Genomic DNA, 26,040 nt, shown 5'->3' with positions numbered 1-26,040 from the left:
AGAAATTAAACCTTCCTTTATTTTTATTTATTTATTATTATTTTTTAAGTAATTAATTTTTTTTTGGTCTTTTTGCTATTTCTTGGGCCGCTCCCTCGGCATGTGGAGGTTCCCAGGCTAGGGGTCCAATCGGAGCTGTAGCCACCAGCCTATGCCAGAGCCACAGCAACGCGGGATCTGAGCCACGTCTGCAACCTACACCACAGCTCATGGCAACGCCGGATCGTTAACCCACTGAGCAAGGGCAGGGACCGAACCCACAACCTCATGGTTCCTAGTCGGATTCGTTAACCACTGCGCCACGACGGGAACTCCTAAGTAATTAATTTTTTTAATGGCTGTTACCTGTGGCATATGGAAGTTCCCAGGCTAGGGGTCTAATCGAAGCTGCAGCTGCCGGCCTACACCACAGCCACGGCAACACTGGATCTGAGCTGTATGTGCAAACTTTGCCGCAGCTGGTGGCAGGGCCGGATCCTTAACCCACTGAATGAGGGCAGGGATTGAACCTGCATCCTTGCAGACACTATGTCAGGTTCTTAACCCGCTGAGCCACCATAGGAACTCCCAAACCTTTCTTTATTGTCAGACACCCAGCTCAAGGTTAAAGGTGGGGACAGGAGGGGATTAAGGAGATGGCTGTGGGTGATGAGATGAGCCAGGGGAGTCTAGAAGGATAGTGGGAAGTGGTCAGGCAGACAGGGTGGGGAGGAGCACAGAGGGGAAGCCATGTGTCCCAAGGTAGATACGAAGGAACAGAGCATGTGTGGTTAGAGTCTTAGATGAGAAGAAGCAGTGATGGGAGCGGGGGTCGGAAACAAAATCAGGGAAAGCCAAGCAGGACCCACGAATCGTGCTTATTATGTTATTCTGAGAACAATCAAGAGCCGTTGGAGCTGTAATCCCAATAATTCTTGGTGCCTCACAGAGCCATTCTCTGCACAGAGTTTCATTCGAAGAGGCACAGCCTGGCCGTCAAACGTAACTTGAAAGGAAGACTGATGACAAAATTCCATTGATGATGGCACTAGTGCACCCTCCCTTAGAGAACAGCCTCTCTTCATCTGGACCAGGCGGTGGCGAGATAATGTCATCTATCGTCCTTCTTCCCCTCCTCCCCTTCTCTTCCCTGGTGCCAGGGTTTGAGGGGAGTCATAGGTGGGTTTGGGTCCTGAGTCTGCCCCTCTGTAGCCATCTCCTTTCCCATCTCCCTGCCTCCCTTCTTCTGCATTTTCCATTGGACATGTGTTGTGTTATGTGCCAAGCATTGTCTAAGCAGTGGGTAGGAGACCAAGATAAATCATGGGATTATGGATGAGGGAGGAAAGGCAGCTATCAAGCAAATGATTGTTTAAGTAAATGGAAAATGAAACGTTTTAACAGTAGTTTAAGGAGAGTGCTAAAATCTTTCGAAAGATGATTAGGGGAATTGGTCTACCTGGATGTCAAGGAAGGCTTCCATTAAAAGGGGTCTATTACCTGGAGGATAAGCAGGAGTGCAGGGGTCGAGGAGACACAAGGAGCTCATGCCAACGTCCTTTGGCAGAAGGACAAGAACCGAGATGAGGCCAGTGGGATTGGCAAGGAGACTGGGAGGAAGGAAGCTGACAGTGAGGCAGGAGATCAAACCATCCCAGACCTTTTACCCCACGTGAGGGGTATTGGTCTTCATCTGAAGAGTGTCGTGAATCCATTCAGAAGGTCTCTTCCAAGCTGGTGCAGTTGGAGCGGGCTGGTGCTAGAGACACAATCAGTTCTGTGTTTTGAAAAGATCTTTTGGGCTTCTTTGTGGAGAACCAATTGGATTGGGCCAGAGTGGATGGGGGAGACCCAATGCTATGATTGCACTAGTCAAGGCAAGAGAGATGGTAGCTGGGTCTAGGGAGGCAGAGGAGGATGGAAAGTTAGGGGAGGGGATACATCTGAGAGAGATTTAGGAAGTGAAAGAAAGAGGACTTGGAGCAGATCGGATATGGGACAGTGATGCAGGATGATGGGAGTATCCAGAAAACCTCCTTGGCCTCAGGTTTGCCCTACATGGCGATGATGGTTTGGGAATGGAGATTGCTGGTATCGGAGCTGGCAGAAGAGGATCAGGTTGGGGGAAGAGGTGGAAACCCTCTGCTTTGGATGCGGAGAGTACAAGGTGCTTTTGAGATCTCTGAGTTGAGTTTGGTATCATGGTTCGAAGCTCAGAGAAGCCTGGGCTGGTGATTGTTCATAGGTCATTAATGATAGAGTCACGGCTCATGGTGTGATGCTAAGGAAAGAGTGTGGAGTGAAAAGAGGGTCAGAAGGCACCTAACCTCTCCTATGACCTTGGCCCAGCCTAAGGCTGTTGTAGTGTTATTTTGATGGTTACATAAAATACCCTCTGCCCAGTGCCTATGGTAAATGCTAGATACCTTCCCCTTCTCTCCTTTTAACTACCCGCCTACCTTTATTTTGTTTCTCCCTCTTTTCCGGCTCTATGTATTTCAACCAGAGACGGAAACCTCATTCTCCCAACTGGAGATGCCCCAGGGCACCAGGTATGTCTACCAGGCCAGCTCTTTTCTCCTCCAAGATGCAGCCCTGGAGAGCCTTGCAAGCTCTCTGAAATCAGACAGACAGAACTCTTGGCCTTTGTTTAGTTGACCAATGACCAGCATGCAGAGAGCCAATTTTCTTAGCACACACGGGAACGGCTACCTTAGAATGCTAATCATGCCGCCTTCTATGTCTAAAACATTTTGTGTATTTCTTTTTTCAAAGAATTTTCACAGAGATTATCTTGGTTGTTCATCACAGGATTTTCATTAGGAAATGCATTTGCATATTTTATTTACCTCGGATTCTTTCCCCACCACTGAAACAACAGCATTTGGAGCAAATACACCTACAAATGACTTAGGACCTCCCTCCCTGCTCATGCCGTACCTTGCTTCCTCTTGTTGTCCCTTTTTTGTTTTGTTTTGTTTTGTTTTTCCCCCATCGTGGGCTTTGTCTTCCTGGCCATAGTCTTTTCCATTATTTCAGTGGTTCTCAAAAACCACAATCCTGTTCTTTTTCTTTCTTTTTGGCCCTTGCCTGCTTCCTCTCCTTTCATCCAGACAGAATCTTCCGGCCCCTGAAGCCCATTGTTCCGGCACAGGCAGAAACTCACGTTCTTGACTCCTCTTCACCTCATTTCGCTCTGAGGCTGGTGATGTTTATTCTGCAGCACCGAGGCTGGGTATTAGCTTTAACTGGAGATTTGTTATGCAAGACAGCCTTGCCCAGGTTCTTTCTTTGCCCCCGGCATCTGAAAAGATCTTCATGCTTCTCAGTCTCAAATCCCTCCTTCTTCCCCCACCCTTTCGGCGTAATGGGTCCCTGATTTTTCTTTCCCTGTTCTTGATCTTCGTCTTCATCCTCAGTAAACATGTATGGAGCCCCCATGATCACTCAGATTCTGCTGGGCTCCAGGGACTCAGATGCTCGGTGGCCTGGCCCTTGACCTAGACAGGCCCACGGTCAGCACCGGTGGGCTGCAACCCTGGTGGCATATCTGAAGCATTGAATTAAAAAAAAAAAAAAAAAGCCCAAGTCCTAGCCCTAGAGATTCTGATTTAATTGGTCTTGAGTGGGACCCAGGAATTGTTATTTTTCAAAAGAGCTTCTAATGTGCAGCCAGGGAGGAGAGGCACTCACTGGCCTAACAGCTGAGACAGATGTGTAAACAGATGCTTATAATACAATGTGGAGGCAGCAGGAAGCAGGGGGATCTGAAGGAGAGAAAAGAAAAAGCCCCTCCTTTAGCCCAGAGCCGCTGACTCGGACCCCCTCCCGTGCTGGAGAACCTTTAACACAGAGCCCTCCCTGCTGACCAGATTCCAGATTCCACCGAGAGGAGAAATGAAAGCCTTGCTCAAAGCAGCATTGCTTTCTGTCTTCTTAAGGGACAGAAGAGCTTTTCTGCACATGGCCTTGGGAGTCAAGCCAACCTGGATCCAATTTCCAGCTTTGCCACTTATTAGCTGTGTGGCCTTAGGTAAATTGCTTACCCACTCTGAAGTATCAGTGCTCTTGTCAATAAGTCAATAAAGTGTGTGTGTGTGTGTGTGTGTGTGTGCGCGAACTGAAGGATCTAATGACTGCACCGTGCCTGGCCCACGGCCCTGCACCCAGTGGGTACTCAAAAAATTGTGGCCACATCCACTTTGAAGTACCATACATGCCTCCGTGGTGTTCAGCGTTTCTTCCAACAGCAAATACTCAAATGCCCTTCTGTGTCTGCCCTGTTGGTCCAGCCCTGCCTGAGGGTGACACACTTTGCGGAGTCCCTGTCATGCAGTTTTCAAAGGCTAATGGCTGAACCTCACCCCCACAGCACCATCCTCTGCAGGCGATTTCTCTCAAATGTCTGGCATTTTCTTCCCCTCCAGAGTTTCCGCTGAGGTTTCTCCTGGACCCTTGTCTGGTCCAGAGCTGGTTTTGGGCATGAACATGATGACCTCTCCTGCCTTGGCGACCCCTGGGATTGCTCCTGGGATGACCACGTGGTTTGCTGCCATCCTGCCTTGTCTGCTGCTGCGTCCCCCTCATGCCCCACTTGGCACAGAAGCCTTGCTCCCCTACTCGTGGTGGGACTGAGCCACAGCAGTGGGCTTCAGCTCATTCGAGCTGCTCACTGTCCTTTCCCCACGCATCACCGTCTCCTCGGCTGGCCCTCTCCTGCCCCTGTGACCGCCGTCCAAGCTTTGCTTGGTCTTGGGCCAGTTTGGAGAACTTGATAGCCAGACCCTCAGTCTCTGGGCCACTGTCTTGGTTGTATGGCTTGGTCTGTTCTAGAATTATGATGTTGGGAGGTTCCCATGTGGCTCAGTGGGTTAAGCACATGACATGGTATCCATGAGGATGTGGGTTCGATCCCCGTCCTCACTCAGTGGGTTCAGGATCTGGTGTTGACGTGAGCTGTGGTGTAGGTCGCAGATGTGGCTTGGATCCTGCGTTCCCGTGGCTGTGGTATAGGCCGGCCGCTGTAGCTCCCATTCAACCCCTGGCCTGGGAACTTCCCTATGCTGCAGGTACGGCTATAAGTAAGAAAAAAGAAAAATAAGGAAATTAGAAATATGATGTTAGCTGGGAACCGTGTTCTTCCTCCATGGCCTCCCTCCTACCCCTCGTGCCGGCCTTTCCTGCTCCTGGAAAAGAGCTTCAAACACTGCTTATTGTCCATACTTCTCATGGGCAACCATCTTTTTTTTTTTTTTTTTCCCTTTTTTGGCCCCCCCATGGCATAGGGAGCTCCCAAGCCAGGGATCAGATCTGAGCTGCAGTCTCAACCTATGCACACATGTGGCAACAGTGGACCCTTTAACTCACTGTGCTGGGCTGGGGCTTGAACTTGCATCCTGGTGCTGATCCCATTGTGCCGCAGTGGGAGCTCCTCCCGGGCACCATCTTTATCTGTCTCTCCTTCTCCAGCTCCATCGCAGCCCTCTGGCCTGCCCGTCTCTCCCAGGGATGTCTGCACATGGCCCTCCATCCTGCCCGTGACCCTGCCTTTCTCTCTTAATTACCGTTCTCTTTGTATAGACGTCTCACTTTGGTTCTTTGCATTTTTATTTTTTAGCGATGTCTGTTTCAGCCCCTCACCTTTGCCACTTCTCTCTCTGCTCTTCATGATGTACTTCTGCAAATGGGATTCCCTGTTTTGCTCCTGACAACTTTTGGCTCTGTTTTTTTCCTGTGAGAAGCTTTCTTAGAGTGTCTTGCCAGGTGATGTGCCCCCATCTGGCTTATGAAAGATGAACAGAGCTCCCTCGATCACTGCTGTTGTTGGCCTGGTAATTCCCCCCGACCCGATGGGACATTGTGCATCCCTCTTGCCCTCTCCTTGGGATCACGCCCCCTACCCCCCTTGCTGGAGTCCGTGGGCCCCTTCGAACATGCCTAGGGAATCCCCAGGGGTAGCACTTGTTTCTGTTATGAAAAGAGGAAAACGAGACTTAGCAGGGAGGACACTGAAGTCTGAGAAGAGTCCGTGTGGCTTGTACGGGAAGATCTTAGAAGAGAAGGCAGACCAAGTTCATTGCCTGCCCTGGGGCTCCATTTGGACGTGACGACTGGGCAGTGGCCCCGTGTAAGGCTGAACCTTGGATCCCTCTCTCTGGAAGGTACCATAAAACCCTTGTTGGTGTTAATCTATGACACTGGCCTGCTGGTCTGTTGGATTAACATTTCAGAATGGCAGATGGATCACCATGTTTCTATATATATATATATATAGATATATATATATCTATATATATATAAATTTATCTTTTTAGGGCCATGCCCATGGCATATGGAAGCTCCCAGGCTAGGGTTCAAATCAGAGCTGCAGCTGTCAGCCTATGCCACAGCCACAGCAACATCAGATCCGAGCTGCGTCCACAGCTCATGGCAATGCTGGATCCTTAACCCACTGAGCGAGGCCAGGGATCAAACCCGCGTCCTCATGGGTACTAGTTGGGTTCGCCACCACTGAGCCATGCCAGGAGCTCCTGTCTCTATTTATTTTTAGGGTGTCAGCCACAGGGACTGTGGGAACAAAATTCAGCAAAATTTTCCCTTGTATACCAGATATAAGGCGTGTGTTATTTCTCCAATGATTTGGATATGCCTTTAATCCAACCTTTATGTTCTAGCTGGGTAACAAGTCTGGCTAGGAGGCCAAACTCAAGTCATTCCACTCAACTTCAACCTAGGGTTTCTTGCACAGGTGGGATCAAGTGGGGTGTGTGTGTGTGTGTGTGTGCGGGCGCACGTGCGCATGTGCACACGCGTGTGCACATGCACATGTGTGCATATTCAAAGGTAGAGATTTGCTCTTGCTGAAGGTAAGACTACAAATGGGAGACCCGTGTTTTTGGGCAAGATGAAATCTCTCTCCTCACCTTTCTTTAGAAATTCCACTCAGATGTGCTCTTCTCATGATGGAAGCACATAAGAGGCTGTGTGGTGTCTTTTCCAAACTGTTCTTTGCTCCTGCCCAGCAAGAGGAGTGTCCCGACCCGCCGGCCAGAAGCAGATATTCACGGGGTCACTTTTTAGTGGGCAGGGCTGCGATGACTCAGAATCAGGAACCAGGTCAGCTGCTTCCTTTCCAACTGCCCAACCTCCTCAGCGAGTTCCCATCCTCTTACTGTCTGAGGCTGGAAAACATTTGGTTCAGGCTCAGGGCTGTCTTCTAGAAGGCTGGCATCCTTGCCTGTGTAGTTGAGCTTGAGCCTCCTATGAGCCCTCATCCCAGTCTCTGCAGGCAAGCTTCAGGGTGTGCATGTGGGATACGTTCCCATATCTAGATTTGGGAGCTAAGAAGTTCCATGTATACCCTTGTCCTGATCTGAGTTCTCCAGCACAAATAATAGGAAAGCCTGTGGTTTGCGAGCTGGAATGTACCAGAGTAGATGAGCAAACCTGCTATTTGTTCTCATCTGGCTTATGATCCTTGTGTGTCTGTGGTCGCTGGTTGGATCTTATTGGCGCTTGAAGAAGAGGAGAGGGAACATGCTGCCTGGGGCCCCTCCCGGTGGTTATCACGTGAAAGGTGTGATTAAAAAGTCATAAAAGCATAAACAGTATGTAAGCATTCAAAGGTAAACTCACTAACTGCAAAGTACCCAGTATGCTTAGGATGAAAAAAGATAAGCCATCTAATCATGGAGCTCATCATTGCAGTGTGGAGAGCGCTGAAGCTGAGGGGAAGCTTTAGAAACAAGGGGCCTTGCATGACCTGGGTCCCTATTTATGCTGTACGCCGCACATGCATTATTTCATTTAAGCGTCATGTCCAGTGAACGATCCTAAGGGAAGGGTGGAATCGTTTCCGGTGACCCAAGGCTTCGGGAGATCAGGGTACTGGCTCAAGACCACAGAACTGTGGGGCTTCATGTGGGACTTCAAGGCCTCTCTGAGGAGATAAAACTTGAAAGCCTCGGGCTAAGAATTAACCAGACCTTTATCATGGCACCCATCTCACTGTAATTGTTACCATGTTCCTAAGGACCTGCCCACCCCAGCCACTTGGCCTGCTCTTTCCTGCCCCCTGCCAGGAAAGGTATGTGGCCCACTCCTTACCCTGCCCCCTATAGGGGCAATATACGCCCCCAATCAACCAGCAAGGGTATCTGAAGACCCCTTTCTAATCAGCAGGTCAGCAGGTGCATGGTAAGACCTCTCTCTCCTTTGTCCCTGGGCTCTAAAAACAGACCCACCCATGTGCCCAGGGTCAGCTCTCCCTGATTATCGGGAAGTCAGCTTTCTGCGTTAAACAGTGTCTCTTACCCCAATAAACTACGCCTTGCTTTGAATATGGAAAATTCTTTTTCCACCCATGTGCGGAGACCACAACAAGAATGACTTAGTAGCAGATTTGGGATAAGAACCCAGGCCAGGTTCGCCTAGTTCTATAAAGTCTGGATCTGCACATGGCCCCTGAAAGAATGAGATGCTTCTCCCTGGGAGGGGCTGGTGTGGGGGTAGGGGGACAGCCCTGTTGGCAGTAGCACTGTGGCCAGATGGGCCTGTAGGTGTGACCCTGGAGAGCTGTCCCTTCCTTAAGTACACAGGGGCGAAAATTTCCTGCTTGGGGGCAAAGTTCAGAAGGTGGGACTGGGTGTTTGGGTCCTGGCTGGTTGCCAGCTGTGACTAACCGGCCACAAGACCTGGTATATGACACGATAAGGGCCAACACAGAGCCAGGACCCAAGTTCGTGTACTTCTCTCTGGCTGACAGGCTGCCTCCTTTTCATGCTCCTCGTGCAGTGGAGACCACCCAGTTGAGAGCTTGCATGTGTTACTCTTCCCTTCCCTTCAAGATAAAATTTGAGATTCCTGTCTGTAGACTCTTTCCATTCTTAGGGTTTTTCCTAAGATCTATTCAAATGAGGTATGCAACTGGTGGAGACCTACCACCTGCTGAGGCCCCACTTAAAAACTGAAGTTGGAGACCCCATGACCCCTGCCCATGCCTTTAGACTTGACTCCACCATCATTGCCTCCCAGCTATGGATTGGGCTGGTTCTTCTTCCTGGAACATCCTCCGTGTTCCTTAGTTCTCCTCAAGGAACCTCTCAGATGTTGCCTAATAGGATACTAGCCAACACCTGTAGACTAATATTACCCCTCAGCTATTCTCCAATAGTTTTATGTTTACTCACTCATTTACTCTTCCTAACCACCCTATGGTATAGGTACCATTATTATTCTATTTTGCAGATGAAAAAAATACGAGGCACACATAGACTAAGTAACTGCTAGTCAAAGGAGGTTAAAAAGAGATGAAGAAAGAAAGAGTTGATCATTCATGATTAAGTGATACATATTAGTTTCTTTCACTTCCAAGTTTGGAATCAATGAATTACATGAAGATAAAACCTTAGTATAAAATAGGATATTAGATCTGGAAAGGATCTTAACTATGACCTTCCAAGTCCAATGCATTGACTGAGGGGCAAGGAAGTGATAGCATGGAGGAAGCAGGTCCTTCTCTCTTCCTTCCATCTCACTGCTTGGAAGGCAGATCTGATATCTGGAGCTTTAGCAGCCATCTTGGAACAGGAGGACAAGTCACACCCTAGGAATGACAGCACCTTCACACTGCACTGACTTTATCTACCTCTGAACTTATTTCACATGAGATGGAAAAAACTTCTGTCTTGTTGAAGCCACTGTTGTTTGGGTTTCCTGTCACTTTTAGTCTAACCTCACCTTACTTGACTGCATTCAATATGGACGAGAACTAAGGTCAGTCAATGTTAGTTGACTTGAGGATGAGTCCCCAATAGAAGGCTTGGGAGGTAGCTTGTCTTTTTCTACCTCTGTAGGTATTGGTGAGAGAACCTGAGTTTTCACAAGGAAATATCCTGAAGCCTTTAAATACCTTCTTTTTTTTTTTTTTTTAGGGCTGCACCCACAGTATATGGAGGTTCCCAGGCTAAGGGTTGAATCTGAGCTGTAGCCACTGGTTTATGCCACAGTCACAGCAATGTTGAATCCGAGCCACATCTGCAACTTACACCACAGCTCATGGCAACGCTGGATCCTTAACCCACTGAATGAGCCCAGGGATCGAACCTGCATCCTTATGGATGCTAGTCAGATTCATTTCTGCTAGGCCACTATGGGGACTCCTTAAATATCATCTTGTGCCTTGTGATTGAGGGCAGGTTTGCCTCTGGAAAGTGGCTTTTATCTGGAACATGGTTCTTGGGGATGGCTGCGCTGGGATCTGTCAGCTTTCCAGAGCTGTTCAATGGGTCTGAACATGGGTCTCTGCATCTGGTTTGCATCTGCCCGGCCTCCTGACCTGGAGTTCTAAGCCGGTGGAGAAAGCCCAGAAGGATGAGTGAGATGAATTCATAACTTCTTCTGTTGTTTTTCTGGCAGCTACTGGCATGTTTTGAAAATTGATTTTTTTTTCTTAAAATTTTTTCCTTCCCTTTGCCTTTTTTCCACTTTTATGAATGATTTTTTTCATTGTGAAATATTTCAAAGATCAGACAAGACTAGAAAAGAGCATAATGAATACCTATTTACCCACCATTAAGCTTTATCAAATCTTAACATTGTGTCATATTTGCATTAGATCTCATTTAAAGAAATAAAACATTACTGATATAATTGGAGCTCCCTGCATTTTCCACTCCCATTCCTATTCTTCTCCCTCCTCCTCAGAGGTAACTATTACCGTGAATCCAGTGTTTATCATGCCTATGTATAGTTTTACAATTTTTCTGCATATTTATGTATCCATTAATGCAGTATAGCATTATTCAGCAGGGCTTTAAGCTTTACATTTAAATTGTAACACAGTCCACTTATCACTGGGTATTCCATTGAATAATTATACCGCAATGTATTGCTCCATTTTCCTTATTTTCCTGTTGATGAATATTTAGGTTATTTCCATTTTTTTTCTTTTTCAACACCATGCTGTGATGAACTCCTGGGCATATGTGAGAGAGCATCTCTTCAGGGCAAATGTTAGTAAATACTGCCTGGAGGTCAAATCTGGCCTCCACCTGTTTTAGTATGGGGCTGTGAATGAATAGTTTACATTTTTTTTTCATGGTCATTTTGAAAAATTGCTGTAAAGGAGTTCTTGCTGTGGTACAGTGGGTTAATGATCTGGCTTCTCTCTCTCTGGAGGCACCGGTTTGATCCCCTGTCCGTTGCAGTGGGTTAGGGATCCAGCATTACTGCCCCTGTGGTGTAAGTCAAAGCTGTGGCTTGGATTCAGTCCCTGGCCTGGGAACTTCCATGTGCCGCGGGCGCCGTTGAAAAAGAAAAGAAAAATGCCCTAAAATATGCATAGCATAAAGTGTGACTATTCTAACCATTTTAGTACATGGTTTGGTGGCATTGAATACATTCACATAGGGTTTTCGTGGTTAATTAATTAATGTTTTAACGAATGATGCCAAAGATAAAAGGGAAGATTGAACTCAGTGGCGCAACATTCACATTGTGGTATAACCATCACCACCAATCATCTCGGGAACTTTCTCATTTTCGTAAACTGATACTCTGTGCCCACTAAACAGTAAATCTTTATGCCCTTCTCCCCTCATCCACTTTCTGTCTATGCATTTGACTACTCTATGTACTTTATATGAATGGAATCACACACTATTTGTCCTTTTGTGACTGGTTTACTTAGCATCTTGTCCTTAAGGTTCACCCGTGTTGTAGCGTGTGTTAGAATTCCAGGTGCCTTTTGAGGGTGAACAGGAGTTCCCGTCGTGGCGCAGCGGAAGCAAATCCGACTAGGAACCATGAGGTTGCAGGTTCCATCCCTGGCCTCGATCAGTGGGTTGAGGATCTGGCGTTGCTGTGAGCTGTGTTATACGTCGCAGACGTGGCTTGGATCTGGCGTTGCTGTGGCTGTGGCGTAGGCTGGCAGCTACAGTTCTGATTAGACCCCTAGGCTGGGAACCTCCATATGCCATGAGTGTGGCCCTAAAAAGACCAAAAAAAAAAAAAAAGTGAACAATATTCCACTGTATGTGTCTACCACATTTTGTTCACCCATTCTCCTGTCCATGGATGGTTTTTTGTTTGTTTGTTTGTTTGTTTTTCTTTTTGCTGCTGCACCCACAGCATATGGAAGTTCCCAGGTGAGGGATGGAATTGGAGCCACAACTGCAGGCCTGTGCCACAGCCAGGGCAACACAGGATCTGAGCCGCATCTGTGACCTCCACCATAGCTTGCCACAATGCCAGATCCTTAACCCACTGCACTAGGCCCGGGATGGAACCCATACCTCTACAGCAACCCGAACAGATGCAGTTGGATTGTTAACCCACTGTACCACAGCGGGAACTCCGGTTTTTACATTTTTGATGGTTAAAAAGCAAGAATATTTTGTGACTGATGCAAATGATATGAAATTCACATTTCAGTGTTCCTAAAAATGGTTTATTGGAACCCGGCCACGAACATTCATTTTAAGTATCGTCTCTGTCTGCTTTCATGCTCAAATGGCAGAGTTGAGTGGTTGTGTCGTCTCGTAAGATCGTCTGGTCTGCAATGCCTAAAACGTTTACTTTCTGACCCTTTACGGAAACAGTTTTCTGCCCCTGCTGTATGGTGTGCAGCCACCTAGAGGTGGGGTAGTTAGTGGACAGCTAAAGCACGTGCATCTTCAGCTCTTCTGGATGGTGTGAAATTGCTTTCCGAGGTGGGAGAACCAAGGAGTGTTCAGGTTTTCTGTAAGTTTTCTTCTTTCCTTTTTCTTTTTACAGGTGTAAAGAGGATGCCTCCGACCACCCCTGACTGCAGGTAAACCCAGATGACAAGCTAGTAAACGACCCTAATTTGTTCCATGGCTCAGCCCCAACTGACCGGATCGCAGCACCCCAGCTCCTTGCCTGCCTCTGACTCAGGCAGGACATCCTTGTCCCGTGGAACATCTGGCTCTCAGTTCCTGAATCTCCCGGCAGGGGGACTGTGGCTCTTATCATTACGGATTTGCACCATGGCCTCACCTTTGCGGCAGGCAGCCTGGTTTGCTGTTTCTAGAGCTGAGCCACGGCCAGCCCCATCCCACCTGGCCTCTCTGCACTTCTTTGCTCTCCTCCTGGCTGCACGGGGAGCCCATGCAGGGGAGGGAAACTGCACAGATGATGGGCCAGGCCGCACCCGCCTCGGGCTTGCTGGGCTGCTCTCCATAGGTATGCGTCCCTTGCATCTGGCCAGACCAGGAAGTAAGTTCCAGTGTCCTCTGCCTTTCTCCATGCCACAGAGGGGACAAGCCCACAGGGCACCTGTTGCCAGCCCCACTTGCTCTGACATCGGCTACTTTTACGAACCCCCCAGGCCCCGCCACAGAGCTCAATCGGCAGATCCATCTCCACTCTCGGTGTCTCTCTCCCTCTAGATTCTCCTATGATATTCTGGTCCCTTACAGCTTGGCAGTGTTCGTCCTTGGTTCTTGGTGCCTAATTAAAATGAGTGACTTAATAAATCACCAGGGAGTCCCTAGGCAGGCAATGGTGCCCTCTCCCATCCCCCTAGGGTAGGATGGAGGAGGCAAGAAGAAGGCGCATGGACTTGAACTCTCTAGGGGCTTTGTTTGGCATTCACTCACTCTGCAAATACCTATTAAGCGTCGATTACGTACCAGTGTCTGGGTCAGGCCCTGAGAAGATAGTGAGAAAGAAGAAGACAGGGCCACATGCATGTTTTTTCCTCCACCCACTTGGTGGTGAGGTCTGGCCCTAGATGGACGGTTTTCCAGGACTGATTTCTGTACACGTAGCTTTGGTTGGCTGTGCAGACCTTCCGCTGCTGTGCTCTCATCCCAGCCAGGGCGCCTTTCCTACCAGTTGTCTCTTTCACCCTTGAGCTTGCTTGACCTTTTGAATTTCGCCCTTGAGCTTGTAAAGGCTCCTTCCCCAGAAGCCAGCCCTGGAGCTGCAATTCTCCCTCCACCCCACCCCTGTCCTGAGCCCTGATCTGGCTTGTTCTCAACCCCTTGCCCTAGACTCAAAGAAAGTGGCTATTTTTTAAGGACAAGTATTGAATTTAGGGGCAAGTGTAGCTAATATAATGAGATTAAACTTTCTGGAATAACACCATTGCCTTTTTTTTATATATATAATGATTTTTATTTTTTCCATTATAGCTGGTTTACAGTGTTCTGTCAATTTTCTACTGTACGGCATGGTGACCCAGTTACACATACATGTATGCATTCTTTTTTCTCACATTCTCATGCTCCATCCTAAGTGACTAGACAGAGTTCCCAGTGCTACACAGCAGGATCTCATTGCTAATCATTGCCTTTTTATACAGTAAATTGACTTCCTTTGATGAAGAAACTGAGTGATAACTAAAAGCCAGCTTCCTTGGAGAAAGGGAGGATTCACCAGGAGAAGCGTAAGTTTTGACTTATTTTTCAGAACGTTGAAGGAACCAGAATTAGATGTGAGCATCCTCTCCTACCACCTCTGCCTTCCTTTCTATTTCCTCCACCAAGCCCGACTCCTTCTGTCCTCTGAGCCGGATAAATGCTCACTTGGGAGCTCGATGATCCGTGTACCGTCCCGTGAACCCCAATGCAAGAAGGCGGAGACTTGTACTCGGAGTCGGTTCTGAGCTCAGGGGCTCCGCGTGGGAGCCTTGGCAGGATGCTGGCGATCTGGGTTTTAGATCCAGTGGAGAGGCTCAGATTCCCATCATTCCTCAGGGTGGCATGTCCTTGGGTTTTGAATGATGGGTTTTAGATGCTTAGCCTTAGGACTTGGCATTTAGAGTGTTAGTTCTCTGCATAGGTTAACATATCAACATCCTTATCGACCTTTAATCATAAAAGATGGTCTTGGCATCACCATGGGACAGATTCTGTATTACAAGATTGCTTTCTTTGCTCAGGGGGGTTGGATGGCGTTTTCTCCGCTTTAAACCGTCAAGAGCAGCCATCTTCACCTCCTTTGACTCACATGTTCTTGGGCGTGTAGTGGAGGGTGGGCAAAGATGCTGGGTTTTTTTTTTTTTAAAGCAAACGTTGTTATGCTCCATTCTTCAGATCCTTGTGTTGAGCAAATGCCAGATGTTCGCTTTTGCTGTATGTAAAATGTGTGTGTGTGTGTGTAGCGGGGGAAGCATAGCACAGGATCTTAAGCATCTTTCACATGGAACCATAAGGTGCTTTGGCAATGTTTGTGATTTCCCGTGAAAATCTTAAGTAAGAATACAAGTTAGGAGTTCCCAGTGTGGTTCAGTGGGTTAAGAACCCAACAAAGTATCCATGAGGATGTGGATTCGATCCCTGGCCTCGCTGAGTGGGTTAGGGCTTCAGCTTTGCCATGAGCTGCGGTGTAGGTTGCAGATGCGGCTCGGATCCTGCATTGCTGTGGATGTGGAGTAAGCAGGCAGTTGTAGGTCCCCTTCACCCCTTAGCCTGCCATAGGTTGCAGGTGTGGCCATAAAAAAAGAATGCAGGTGAGCCTAGGCAGGCAGCGCATTGACTGGGACCTGTCTGTGGCCCTTAGCACATCATAGCAAGGAGAGCTAACATTATGAAGCACTTTCTGGATGCTTTCTCTCACTTGAAAGTCACACGGCTCCTAATACACTTGCAGTTATCATCCCTATTGATAATTAGGCCACTGCGGAGGTTTGAATTCAGGTCAGATTTGCATCAAAGCTCTGTAATCCCTGCTCCATCTTGACTGGCCTGTTGCAATGACTCTTCTGTTTTACAATTTTCTGATAGGGAAGGGAGAGGGAGGGGGTTGGTAGATGCAAAGTAACTGTAATAACTGTTAGAATGGATAAGCAGTGAGACCCTACTGCATAGCACAGGGAACAATATCCAATCTCTTGGGACAGACCATGATGGAAGATAATAGCAAAAAAGGTATATATAGGTATGACTGGGTTACTTTGCTGTACAGGAGAAATTGGCACAACATTGTAAAGCAACTCTATTTTACTTTTAAAAAAATGAAAAGAAAAATATGCCTCACAGTTTATACTCTGTTTCACCGTTTATAAATGCAAATAAAAGCAAATTACATGTATCTTCTATAAAATGTATATGTAAAATTAAAACTCAACAGTAACTGCAGGATTTGTCTAGAACTTAGATACACAAAACAGTTTTTGAGAGATACATTTATCACTGATGTTAAGAATACCAACTAATGGTGCTGATAAAATATATACCTTTTTAAAAAAAAATAAAATTTTCTGACAGACACGTTTCTTCTGAGGATGGGTCAGAGCCCCAAATACAGGCCTGTGCATCTCCAGTACCTGTTATCTCCCCCTCACTAAATCACCTGCAAAGCCCAAGATCCATAGCTGCCTCCTGGAAAGTTCTGGAAAAAAATGTGATTCTCTTGTCTCAAAGGTCTCTCTGCCCTGGTGGGCTGTTGAATGAGAGCATTTTTCAGTAAATCACAATTCCCTTGAGTTTTTTTTCCCCCTGCTGATCCATTATTATTATTTTTTTTAAGACAAATGTTTATTAAGCACTGGCTCTATGTAAGATCATTCATTTCTCACACAGTGAAGGTGAGGTAGGAATAATTATCCCCATACTATAGTTGAGGAAATGGAAGTGAGGATATTCTGGTTTTTTTTGTTTGTTTTTTGTTTTTTTTTATCTTCAAACCTTTTTCCAATGTCCCATTTATTTTTATCACTGTAATTCACTTAACCTAGGGTTGTCTGATTAAACAACAAAGAATACAGATTGTCTAGATACATTGGAATTGTGGATAAACAACGAATACACTTTTTAGAATAAACCCATCCCCAACATCACGTGGGCATACTTACACTTTAAAAATATTCATTGTTTATCTGAAATTCCAATGTAGTCGGACATCTTATATTTTACTGGAAAGCCTGACACAACAATGTTGACTGTTTTTTTAAAAAAATTCTTCCACCCCAATCCTCCTCTCTGTCCCCTTTCTGTCCCCTGGCCCCCTTTCTGCCCCATTCCAGCCTGAGGCAACTATTTTGAACTCTTAGCTTTTTACTCTGGCATTTGCCTCTCTGTTGCTAAATATCAAGAAGTAACTATACAGGTATATTATCAATTAGAGACATTATCAATTGATAATCCTGTGGCGGCAAAGACGTGGCTCTCACCCCCTCCTCTGGTTTCCCTCCCTCCATCCTAACAGAGTCATCATCATTTCTTAAAACAGTCGATGATGTAAATCCTGGCCGCAAACACACTGTGCTCACTGCTCGGCCAAGGATATGCCATGTCCTCTCTTGGGGCTTTTGCTTTTTACGGCCACCCCTGCAGCATATGGAAATTCCCAGGCTAGGGGTTGACTCGGAGCTGCAGTTGCCAGCCTACCGCACAGCCGCAGCAATGCGGGATCTGAACCGCGTCCGTGACCTATGCAGCTGCTCAAGGCAACGCTGGATCCTTAACCCGCTGAGCAAGGCCAGGGGATCAAACGTGTGTCCTCATGGATACTAATTGGGTTTGTTACCACTGAGCCACAACAGGAAGTCCTTCAGTCATTGTTAATCGGCTCCCAGGGGATGAAATCACCCCCCAGCGGACAGCCCCTCTGGCCCCACTGAACAGCATGAATCTGGCACTTGGCGCTTCTCTAGCCGTTTGGGAGGGAAACTGATTTGGGGTCCAAGGGGAGAAAGTCTTTCCTCCCCACCCTGCCCCCTAGCATCGTGGGAGAGCTCTGCTGGGACCCCTGATCACCGCCTAGGGAGGGTGGCTCTCAGGGAGCTGGGGGGAAGGTGGCAGAGGGAGGAAAGCCAGGCCTTCTGAGAGGTACTTACCATCTCCCATTTCACAGATGCTCCGGATTGACCATACTCCTAGAACCAACTATGGTTTCTCTTCCATGCCCCACAAGGAGCCCCACACAGTGTTCACGCTGTTGCTCTGAGCCCCTGAGCAGTAATGTCAGAGGGCTCCTAGTAGGCACAAGATGAGTGTGTTAATATCAAGTTATGTTCTGGAAAGTTAGAGCTGGTCCCTGCCCTGACTCTTACTTAGCATGGGCCCCAAAGCAATTTGCGTTTCCTTTGGGGCTTTTTGTCCCCAGATTCATAAGATGAAGATGCCAGACTCTACCTGTGATGAAAAATCTTCTGCTCTCTCCATCAGCCTCCCTACACCCCAACCTTGAGACTCAAACAGCAAATCAAGCTGTTTACAGGTCATATTTATTTTAATTAAAAACGAGAGTAGTGGGAGTTGCTTGGTGGTCTAGGGGTTCAGGATCGGGCGTTGTCACTGCTCTGGCTCAGGTCACTGTTCTGGCTTGAGTTCCATCCCACCCAGGCCTGGGAACTTCTGTATGCCTTAGGGGCAGCCAAAAAAAAAAAAAAAAAGTGTTTTATTGAGTTCCACGGAGGAATGGAGGAATATATCCTTAAAACCTGTTCCACTTACAGGGAAGATGTTAACAAAAATGACGTTTTTAGCCCCTAAAATGTGGATATCTGGCTTTTTTGAAAAGCGGCAACATGGAGACATTATCCTAAAATTATACTGTGAGCCCTAAGGCAACATAAGTTTGGCCACAGGTAAAGCGTTACTGGGCGTGGTCTCAATTGTATCTTAGGTCTGATGTTGCTTTTCTGTGCAAGGAGAGCGCCCCCTAGTGTGAATCCTTAAGCTCCACCAAGGCCCAGTGTGCTGTAGTGGCTCCTGCAGAAAAGGGTGGAGGAGATTTGGTACAAGACCAAGGTGGCTTTATGAAGAAAGTAACCAGAAAAACACATTTTGGGGGCAATTTCATGAAGCAGTGATGCCTTTGCAGTCAAAGGACTTAGGTTTTGGAGTCAGACTTGGCTTCAAATCACTGCTCCCAGGCTATCGGCCCTTGAGTGAGCAACTTTGGCCCCGTTTTCTTTATCTGTGACACCGAGCTGATTCATACCCACCTCTCAGGTTTGTTTTCACAGTAAATAAAGGAAGTGGAGGTTGGGAAAGGGAAGATGAAATTGGAAAGCCAGGGCTTGTTGATGAGGAGTTTATATACCGTGCTAAAGAGTTTGAACTTGACTCCAAGAACAAGGGAGCCCATGGAAGCCTGGGGGCAAAAGAAACAGGACAGCACCTGTGTTTTGGAAAGATAACTGGTGGCGATGTAGGCAGTGGGGGACTTGAGACTTCGGCAGAGGTGATGGAGCTGGAACAGATGCGGAATATTTTTTTGAAGTGGCGTTGACTTCCAGCTGATACAATACGGTGGGTCTTGAGCTGGGAGGAGATAGGGGACAGTCAGACTTGGCAACATGCGTATGTATGACTGTCAAAATGCTTTCCCATAAGCCTTCTTACCTGAGTCTCACAATCATTTTTTGAGTGAGGTATTGTAATTATCATTCTCATTTTATATGTGAGGAGTCAGACAGGGAGGTGAAACCAAAGAACATAGTAAGTGGCCATATCAGAATATTATACCTTAAGTTCTGGATTTTTGCCTCTTATGTTCTGGATTTGGCTCCTGTCTCTCAGATTACATTGCCTCTCAAGATTCAGTGTGCAGTCATTGCAGAAGGAGAGGCAGGCTGGGTCCAGGGTTGGATGTATGCTGGGGCCCCAGGTTGTGCAATCTCCCTTGTTGCTAGGAGTCTCTGATAATCAGAATCCCCAGGTTGCTAGGCGACCTGGGTTGCTAAGAGTCTCAGTTTATTATAGGTCTCGGGTTGTTAGAAGCCCCAGGTTATTCAGTTTTCCAATTTGTTGAAGGCTTCATGGTTCTCAGAGACATCCGTTGTGAGAGACCCCAGGCTTCTAAAACTCTTGGCTCTTGACCTCATCAGGTTGTGAGCCTATCCTGGTTGCTAGGAAACTCAGGATGTCAGAGGCCCTGGGTGTGGGGAGGCCTTTGGCCTTCGAAGGTCCTAGTTTCCCAGAAATCTCCATGTTTGGCATCTTCAGGGCTTCCAGGTTGCTAGGGATGTGGACTCAGATTTTTCGGTCCCGTGTCTCCCCAGAGTTGTGAGTCAGGCATGCAGTTTTCTCCCCCTGTTCAGCCTCTTTCTCTCTGGTCAGGTAGAAGGACAGAAGCTTAATGTTTTTCTCAGGCACGTCATCACAGGCAGCCTCATTCTGCTCCCGCAGCTGCGCTGACCTGATTCATTCCACGCCTGGTTCTTACCCCTTAGGTACTGATGCCAAGGCCTTTAGAGCAGGAACTTGATATGATTCTAAATAAAGCAGATGTTGAAGCACATTTGGGTTCTGTTCATGTTCTCATCATTCACCCTCTAGCCAGCCAGTTTTAAATAATCTTCAATTAGACTTTGTGAGAAATTCCAGGGTTGACTGCCCCTCATTTCCAATTATTTTATTGGATTTGTTGGAACAGTAAAACAAGCCTGTGCATTTTTCCTTTAAAAAATTTCTTATCAAGCAGACTTGGGGTTGCCAAGGGGGAGGAGGTGGGAGGGGGGTGGACGGGGAGTCTGGGGTTAGTAGATGCAAACCATTACATTTAGAATGGAGAAGCAGTAAGGTCCCCCTGTAGGGCACAGGGAACTATATCCAGTCCCTTGGGACAGACCATGATGGAAGATAATATAAGAAAGGAATATATATGTATATATCTGTGTCACTTTGCTGTACGGCAGAAATTGGCCCGACATTATTAATCTATACTCTGATAAAAATAAATAAAAACTCTTATCAAATAATTATAGATTCACAGAAAGCTGCAAAATGGTAGCGAGATGCCATGGAGTCTTCAATTTCCCCCAGTGGTTACATCTTACAAGTCCAAGAGGATCAACGGTAGTAATTTCCTGCCTATCCAGAGATCTCATGACTTCTGCGAGGGTCAGAGCAGCACAAACTCGGATGGGGAAGAGGCCTCTGATTGGTTAAAATAAGCTCCTGCTTACCTTTGCAATATCCTTATAATTATAGGATGTGGTTGCTCTTCCCTATCTGTGGGTTTCCAGCTACCCTTGGTTGAATCCGTCAATACAGAAGGCTGAGTGTACTAGGCCGTTTTCCACAAGGGACTTGAGTATCTGCAGATTTTGGTATCCTGGTGGAACCCAAACCCCACAGATATGGAGGGACCCCTCTACTATCAGTCAGGACCTTGACATTGTGACAGTGTGTGTGTGTGGTTCTGTGTCATTTTATAACACGTGCGTTTGTGTTCCTCCCGTCCTGATCAAGAACCAGAACTATCCCAGCACCACAAAATCTCCCTTGGGCTCTCCCTGTTTAGTCGCATGGATCTCCCTCCCTTCCGGTGGCATATGGAAGTTCCAGGGCCAGGGATCGAATCTCAGCTGTAGCTGCGGCAACTGCCAGATCCTTAACCCACTGCACGGGGCCTGGGATCAAACCTATGTCTCTGTAGCCACCCAAGACATTGCAGTCAGATTCTTAACCCACTGCACCACCGTGGGAACTACTTTTTTTTTTTTTTTAAATGTTTTAAAATGTAGTTTCCTAACCTTTATTCTATGCCTTCCGGGTCTCTCACTCACAGGTCAAGGACATACAGAGATAACTATAACTTACCACTTGCTCTGGAAGAGCTCACACACAGGTCTGCAGTCACGGTCACCATAAATTACACTGCAGGGTGGGAGTTCTATGACAGCATAACTCAAGGTGCCGGGACAAGAAAATAGACTGGAGGACCCAGAAGGTGGAGAGTGATGGATGAACACTTTCGGTAAAAGTTGCAGTGCTTGATGTTGGAGGATGACGTGGGGTTGTCTGGTGCCCAAGGAGGAGCGATTTGGGGCCGATGTGTTTGGGGACGCATGGGCAGTTCAGAACTGCAGAAGCCCAGGGGTGGTGGCGTTGCAGGAAGGAAAGTGCCAGAGATGTGGGGGGAGGCAAGAGTGTGGAGGACCACTTTGTTGATGAGCTAGTCCTGCAAGGGATGCAGATCCAGCGAAAGATCTCACCTAGAGGCAGAGAGACCCCCTGAGCAAATGATTGCAGTCCCAGGCAAGATATGCTGACAGTGCAGTTCTCGTGGTGGTGCAGTAGAAACGACTCTGACTAGGAACCATGAGGTTGCCGGTTCAATCCCTGGCCTTGCTCAGTGGGTTAAAGATCTGGCGTTGCCGTGAGCTGTGGTGGAGGTTGCAGACGCGGCTCAGATCTGGTGTTGCTGCGGCTGTGGCCTGGGCTGGGGGCTACAGCTCTGATTAGACCCCTAGCCTGGGAACTTCCATATGCCGCGGTTATGGCCCTAAAAAGACCAAAAAAAAAAAAAAAAAAGATATGCTGATGGCACCAACCAGATTGGTGGCTGATTCCTAAGGAGTAAGTCCAAGAGGATCAAGGCTGTAGACTAATTCTCTGATCATCCAGAGCTTGTGTCTTCCATGAGGGCCAACAGCAAAAACTGGGAAAAGACTTTTTTTTTGCTGTTGTCTTTTTAGGGCTGCAGGTGTGGCATATGGAAACTCCCAGGAAAAGTCTCCTGATTGCTTAAAACAAGCTCCTGCTTTCCCTTTGCAATATCCTTCAGGCCCTTTGACTCAAAGCCTTTTTTTTTTTTTTTTTGATTATTCAAGTATGGTTCTCAAAAGCATGCTTAGTTGGTTTCCTCTCCAGCCAAGTAAGAATCATTAAAAATGACCTTGTACGGAGTGTCTGCTTGGGGCCAGGTCCTGCGTAAGCTGCATTGCATGTTATCTCATGAATCCTTGCAACAACCCTCTGGATGGTGGTTTTCTCACGTTAAAAAGAGGATCTTGAGGTTCAGCCAGGCTAACTAACCCACCAGGGGTACAGAGCTAGTAAATTCTGAGACAGCAGGACCCCAGCACAGATCTGGCTGCTCTCAGGCAGCTGCCCTGTGCTGTGGAAGGCACACGTCATCAGAGGGGAGGGAAGACAGTCAGCCGGTCGTGGCACCACAGCAAGGAAGGGAGTCATGGGGACTGAGGAACCTGATGACTGTTAAATGATTTTTCTACCAACTTCACATGAGGAGTGTGTCAGTCCAACTACTAGGATGAGTATATATAAATGCACAAAAATTTGGCTCGGAGTTCTCCTTGTGGCTCAGTGGAAATGAATCTGACTGGCATCCATGAGGACGTGGGTTTGATCCCTGGCCTCGCTCAGTGGGTTAAAGATCTGGTGTTGCCATGAACTGTGGTGTAGGCCGCAGATGTGGCTCAGATCCTGAGTTGCTGTGGCTGTTGTAGGCCGGCAGCTGTAGCTCTGCTTTGGCTCCTTAGCCTGGGAACCTCCATATGCTGCACGTGTGGCCCTAAAAACACACACCACACACACAAAGAATTTTGGTTAGAACAGTGGTTCTTCCTTTGGGTAGCACTTTGGAATCACGTGGAAGTGTTAAAAAAAATGCCTGGGCCCTGCTCCCCCAGGGATTTGGATGTTATTCGTCTAGAGTGGGGGCCAGACATCAGTATTTTTTTCTGAAATGCAGCCAGGACTGAGAACCAGGAATGTAGGAGATGCTTCAGGAGAACTTAAACTTGGAGGGAGCCTGCAGGGGATCGCTGCTGGTTTGCGGCCAAGATCCGAGCTCGCTTTGAGGAAACGGGAAAGACTTGTGCTGAGATCAGCAGAGAAATAAAGACCCACCGATCAGCAACCTGGACCTTGTCCGCCCTCGTAACTGTTTCTTTTGAGCTACTGTTTCCTATTCTCCATTTACAAGTGAAAGCCAAGTGGGAAATAACACACCATGCAATAAAATAAAAATAAGCTAAAAGATTACTCAATAAAAAGAAGCGATAAAATAGTAAAAGCAGACTGATGCAGTAAAAACCCCAAACTCAATGAGACAGAATCACCACCCAGGGCCAGATAATAAAAACAATAGCCAAGATGTGCGGATAAGCATCTTCAGGCCTGGGGACAGTGAAAGAGGGTTATTCCTATTTTACAGAGGAGCAAAATGAGGCTTGGGGAGATTAAGTCCCGAGGTTCCAGGGGGTGGGACAGGATAGTGGCTCCATTGAAGAGATGATGAAATGGCGTCAAGACCAAACAGCCGGTCAGGGACAGAACAAGACATTGAACTCAATGTTTTCTATCTCAAGTTCAGACAAAGGCTTAAGCTTTGGCTGAACATTGCAATTCTCTGGGGGAGCTTTTAAGACACACTCATGCTGAGAGTTCCCATTGAGGCAGAGCAGGAATGAATCTGACTAGTATCCTTGAGGATGTGGGTTTGATCCCTGGCCTCACTCGGTGGATCGGGGATCTGGTGTTGCTGTGAGCTGTGGTGTAGGTCCCCTGATGCTAAAGAGACATTTCTCCAAAGAAGACATACAGGTGGCCAACAGGCATATGCAAAGATGGCCAACATCACTAATCATCAGGGAAATGCAAATCAAAACCCCAATGAGATACCACCTCACACCTGTCAGGATGGCCATTATTTTTAAAAAAAGATGTTCAGTCACTTGTGATAGAACATAATAGCTGTCGTGGCGCAGCGGAAACGAATCCAACTAGGATCCCTGGCCTTGATCAGTGGGTTAAGGATCTGGCATGGCCGTGAGCTGTGGTGTAAGTCACAGACGCGGCTTGGATCTGGTGATGCTGTGGCTGTGGTGTAGGCCGGCGGCTACAGCTCTGATTAGAACCCTTAGCCTGGGAACCTCCATAGGCCATGGGTGTGGCTCTAAAAAGACCAAAAAAAAAAAAAAGGGGGGGGGGATAGAATATGAGGAAAAGAATAGATATATATGTATAACTGGGTCACTTTGCTATACAGCAGAAATTGACAGAACATTGTTAAATCAACTATAATAAAAGAATTTTAAAAACAAGCAAAAGAGAACAAGTTTGGGCAAAGGTTACAGACATTAAGCCCTTGTGCTCTGTTGGTAAGAATGCCAAATGGTGAAGCTGCTATGGAAAACTGAATCCTCAAAACGTTGAAAATAGAACTGAGCAGATGATCCAGCAATCCCGCTTCTGGGTATTTATCCAAAAGAACTGAAAATCAGAATCTTGAAGAGATATTAGCATTTGTATGTTCACTGCAGCATTATTCATAATAGCCAAGATGTGGAAACAACCTATATTCCTATTAGACGAATGGATAGAGAAAGTCTGGTTCATGCACCCAGTGGTAGACTATGCAGCCTCAGCAAAGAAGGAAACTTGCCACGGAATTAAGTCACTTTCACTGGGTCACCCAGCTGGCAGTCCCAAGCTTGTGTTCACACTCAGTTCAGCGTGATGGCAAAATCTGTGCTCTCGCTGCTGTGTCACATGGCTTCCAGGCAGGGGTCTCTGGGCGTATAGATGTTGGGGTGTGTGTCACATGTCCTTCTACTTCATGGCCCTGTCCTGACAGCTTTAGGATCCACAGCATCAACTTTGTCCCAGGCTTGTCCACACTGAACTGTCATTGTCCAGCTGGAGAAAGGGGGCGGTTTATGGCTCAGCATTAAGGAAGCAGAACTTTCTGCCAGTCAAAGGAGTTTGACGGTGAGGTAGGCTGCCTGGGGAGGCAGAGGGCACCCCCGGCCACCAGCATCATCACCCCGTAACCACTGGAAGAGTCTGTTGGGATGAGAAGAGTCATCCTTTAAAGTATTGCGCGAGTATGGGGATTCCCATTGTGGCGCAGTGGAAACGAATCTGACTGATATCCATGAGGATGCAGGTTTGATCTCTGACCTCGATCAGTGGGTTAAGGATCCAGCATTGTCATAAGCTGTGCTGTAGGTGGCAGATGCGTCTCAGATCCAGCATTGCTGTGGCTGTGGTGTAGGCCAGTGACTACAGCTCTGATTAGACCCTGAGCCTGGCAACTTCCATATGCCGTGGGTTCGGCCCTAAAATGCCCCCCCCCCCCAAAAAAAAAGCATTGTGTGTCTGGGTAGCAAGGGGCAAAAGGGGTTGATGCTCTTAATGTGCCCCCAGGCCACCAGCTCAGTGGTGAAGGTGGTTCTAGAAGGTGAGCTCACAGAAACAGGGAGTTCCGGAAGGGCACACCTCAGTCTGGAGCCTGCCCTTTCCCTTCGTTCTGTTAAAGCTGGGTGCCTGGGGCCGCAGTATCATGGGGGGTGTCCTGAGCTGAAGTAGGGCCACTGCTATTACTGCCACTGTC

General features: G+C 47.4%; 1 protein-coding gene across 1 annotated transcript in view; it reads left to right on the top strand.

Moving 5' to 3' along the window:
- SPACA3 (sperm acrosome associated 3) overlaps positions 1 to 26,040 on the top strand; it is a 40,434-nt gene that overhangs the window by 6,139 nt on the left and 8,255 nt on the right. Inside the window, exons 2-3 of the mRNA XM_047757938.1 lie at positions 12,754 to 12,790; positions 14,306 to 14,389. The gene's annotated coding sequence lies outside the window, so the exon portion shown is untranslated. The remainder of the gene's footprint in view (positions 1 to 12,753; positions 12,791 to 14,305; positions 14,390 to 26,040) is intronic.

This window comes from Phacochoerus africanus, chromosome 14 (assembly GCF_016906955.1).
Source record: "Phacochoerus africanus isolate WHEZ1 chromosome 14, ROS_Pafr_v1, whole genome shotgun sequence".
Classification (NCBI taxonomy): Eukaryota; Metazoa; Chordata; class Mammalia; order Artiodactyla; family Suidae; genus Phacochoerus; species Phacochoerus africanus.
The sequence above is the reverse complement of the archived record's forward strand: the minus strand, read 5'-3'. Positions and strand labels throughout refer to the sequence as shown.